The sequence below is a fragment of the Lontra canadensis genome, unplaced genomic scaffold (assembly GCF_010015895.1).
Source record: "Lontra canadensis isolate GAN:19392208 unplaced genomic scaffold, GSC_riverotter_1.0 scaffold223, whole genome shotgun sequence".
Taxonomy (NCBI): domain Eukaryota; kingdom Metazoa; phylum Chordata; class Mammalia; order Carnivora; family Mustelidae; genus Lontra; species Lontra canadensis.
This window is the reverse complement of record NW_022631217.1, coordinates 624877-628784: the sequence shown is the minus strand read 5'-3', so window position 1 is coordinate 628784 and position 3908 is coordinate 624877. Positions and strand designations below refer to the sequence as shown.

General features: G+C 43.6%; 1 pseudogene; it reads left to right on the top strand.

Moving 5' to 3' along the window:
• The first annotated feature begins 202 nt into the window (after positions 1-202).
• On the top strand, positions 203-1678 carry LOC116862167 (annotated as a pseudogene).
• The last annotated feature ends 2230 nt before the right edge of the window (positions 1679-3908 follow it).

Below are 3908 nucleotides of genomic sequence, written 5' to 3'. Positions count from 1 at the left end.
GCCATTTTTGACCCCAGTTCTGCAGGAACTTGGCACTAGGTAAGGTAGTTATAGAATAAGATGCAAAGACATGGGACAGGGTCCTGCTAGCGGCACCAGGCAGAAGGCTGGGGCTTGGTCGAAGAAACAAAGCCATGTGCCTGGCCTCTGGGGCCCAGGGTGAAACCTGCCTCAGGGCACAATTGACAAGAATGGTGCAGACATGCCTGGACTGAAGGTCAGGCAACCTCTCCCCCCACCTTGGCTCTCCCATCTGCTCCCGTTGTCTGGCTCTGCGCCTGTGCCCATGAGCCTGCTTTAGTTCAGTTGTAAAACCAGAAAGCTCACTAATGGGGCCTCAGAGTCACCAGCGCCCAGGTGCTGCTGTTGCTACCGGTCCCCAGACCACACTTGAGTAGTGAGCAAGCCTAGAGGACTACCGGGTGGGGGTGGCTCACAGACTGGTGTGGGTGAAAGGCCAGAGGCCAAACTCCCATGGCCAGCCCCCCAAGCTTCAGCCTGAGCGGCTTCCCTTGGATGTATTTTACATATTAAGTTTTCACCTACATATTAAGTTTTACATATTAAGTTTTTTCCACCATGTTTGAAAAAAGGGGGGTTCCTTTTGTTTATTTTTTAAAAGATCTTGAAAACCATTGGATTACAGCCCTTCTGGGGTAGGAGATACTTTAACCAACTTTTATTTTGGAAAATTTCTTTTTTTTTTAACATTTTATTTATTCATTTGACAGAGAGAGAGCACAAGGAGGTGGGCCAGAAGGAGAGGGAGAAGCAGACTCCCCACCGAGCATGAAGCCTGATGGGGGGCTTAATCCCAAGACCCCAGGATCAAGACCTGAGCCAAAGGCAGATTCTCTATCAACCAAGCCACCCAGGCACCCCAATAATGGGAATTTTCAAACACACACCAAATTCAAAAGAGAAGTCTAACAATCTCGGGTGTACCCACTACCCAGCCTCAGCATGTACCACCATTTTGTCAACCTCATTCCACACCCAGCTGACAGGAACTCTAAAAACCCAGGCACCGGGCAGCCCCAGTCTGGCATCTGGTGGCCAGCTCCGTTAAATGAAACAATTTCTATGATGATGGCTGACTGGATCCTCATTTATGCTATAATGAGACTAACTTTAGACAACATGAACTGTAGCTTCTAAAGAACACATCTCCAGAATGAAAGAGACAGCACGTGGAGCAAAAAGGCAAAGACCAAGAAGGCAACATCCCATGTGTTTGCCATGTTTGACCAGCCACAGATTTAGGAATTCAAGGTCTTCAGCATGACTGATCAGAACAGAGATGGTTTCATCAACAAGGATAATTTGCATGCTATGCTGACTTCTCTAGGGCGGAATCCAATTGACGCATACCTCAATGCCACGATGAAGGATGCCCTAGGGCCTGTAAATTTCACCTTGCTCCTCATGATGCTTGGTGAAAAGTTGAATGGCACACATCCAGAAGACGTCATCAGAAATGCTTTTGCTTGCTTTCATGAAGAAGCAACAGGCACTACTCAGGAACATTATCTGAGAGAGCTGTTGACAACAATGGGAGATCAGTTTCCAGACAAGGAAGTACATGAGCTGTACAGGGACTACTGACAAAAAGGGAGATTTCAATAACATTGAGTTCACGTGCATCTTTAAACATGAATCAATGGACAAAGATCACTGAAAGAACTCCAGATAAGAACTTCGAAATGCCATGTCCTACTTTCTTTTCTCTCCTAGATGCTTACCTCCACTCTCACAGAACCTGTTGAATGAGACTGAGTTTCGCAACTTTGCCTTTTTAAAAAATGTATTTATTGCAGATCTTTCTGCACTTAGCACTGGTATAATAAGACTGGAAACAGGGGTGAGGTTGTAAGTTGTATTGAAAAAGATCGCAGGGGTGCCTCAGTTTAGCATCTGACTCTTGCTTTCAACTCAGGTCATGATCTCAGAGTCATGAGATCGAGCCCCACATTGGGCTCTGTGCTAGATTGGGAATCTGCTTGAGAGATTCTCCCTTTCCTTCTCCCTCTGTCCCTCCTCCCCTCACCCTGTTTGTGCATGTGTGCACTCGCTCTCTCTCTCAAAAAAAAAAAAAAAAGAGAGAGAGATTGCAGATAAAAAATCGACAAATGTGAAAGCCCAGGAAAATATACTCATATTTCTGGTTTTGCTGGATTTTTATATTTTTATATAATGAAAATGATGTATTTTGAAATAAAGATTATTCTGACTCAAATAGAATATAACGGCAAGTTAAACAAATGAGTGTCTGGGGCACCTGGGTGGCTCAGTTGGTTAAGCGTCTGTCATTGGCTAGGGTCACGATCCTGGGGTCCTGGGATGGAGCCCCTAGTCGGGCTCCTTGCTCCACTGGGAGCCTGCTTCTCCTGCTCCCTCTGCCCTATCTTGTACTTGTGCATACTCCCTGTCAAATAATCAAATTAAATTAAATTAAAAAGAGTGAAAGCTGGGGATAGTCTTTTTTCCAGATTTCCAGCCTCATATAATTCAAATTTTATGGTAAAATGGATTTTTCACATATGTGAGACAATGTTCTTCAAAACTTTTAGTACACTTTCACTGTGTGCAGTGAAAACTGGTTGTGCCTTTATTTTTTTCTATGCCTCTAATAAGTCATATGTTTGAACTACTGAATGATAAATATAAGATGTATCTGAGAAAATATTCAATATTTTATTGATTTAAGATTCTTTTTTTAAAGATTTTATTTATTTGACAGAGAGAGAGCACAAGCAGGGGGAACAGCAGGCAGAGGGAGAAGCAAACTACCCTCTGAGCAGGGAGCCCTATGTGGGCTCAATCCCAGGACCTGGCATCCTGACCTGAGCTGAAAGCAGATGCTTAACCCACTGAGCCACCCAGGCGCCCCTTGATCTAAGATTCTAAGAATCAGCAAAAGTCTGAACATTCACTATGTACAAGGTATTATACATACATGATTTTCACTGACTCTCCCCAACAACTTTGTAAGATAGATTTTTATTAGCTCCATATTTTAAATGGGGAACTCATTTGTTTCTTTCTTTTTAAAGATTTTTTTTAAGTTTTAAGTACAATCTACCCCTCATCGTGGGACTCAAACTCACAACTCCGAGAACAAGAGTCCCATGCTCCACCGACTGAGCCAGCCAGGCACGCCATTAAACGGGGGACTCATTTAAATGAGTCCCAAGTAGTTGAGTAATTGGTCAGCATCACTATTAGTGAGAGTTGGATTTCCAACCTAGGGCACCGAAGTCCAGAGCTTATAGTGCTGGAACACTGCTATCTCTACAAAAAGCCCCAAATGCCTAGAAGAGGCAATTTCCACTACACTATAACATGATTCGGTAGTTACTGTTGAGCTTTAATATAATTGGGATAATTATCTGAGTAGAATTTCAGAAAATTCTATCCCAGGTTTTAAAAAAAGAAGAAGACAAAAGATTCTAAGCAATGCTATTGTATGTTGAAAGGCAGTGCGGTAGTGTGGTCCGAAAACCATGTCGACAAGGGTGCTATGAGCTCACGTAAAATCCTGAAGGCCAAACAATTTGAGAAATAGATGAGAAAATTTTTGAAAAGGAGAAAAATGCCGTTAAAATGAAGTCTCCTATTGCTGTTCAACATCTCTTCCCTCTTCTGAAAGTGTCTAATTGGTGTTGATTTTTTAACTTTCTTTTAAAGACTTCTATTTATTTATTTTAGAGAGGGAGAATGTGGTAGAGGGAGCACAAGTGGGGGGGAGTGGTGCAGAGGGTGATGGGGAAGACGGCTCCCGCTGAGCAGGGAGCCCGATGCGGGGCTCGATCCCAGAACCCTGGGATCATGACCTGAGCCGAAGGCAGATGCTTCACCAACTGAGCCACCCAAGCGTCCCTTGAGATGGTATTTTATCTGTCTAAAAT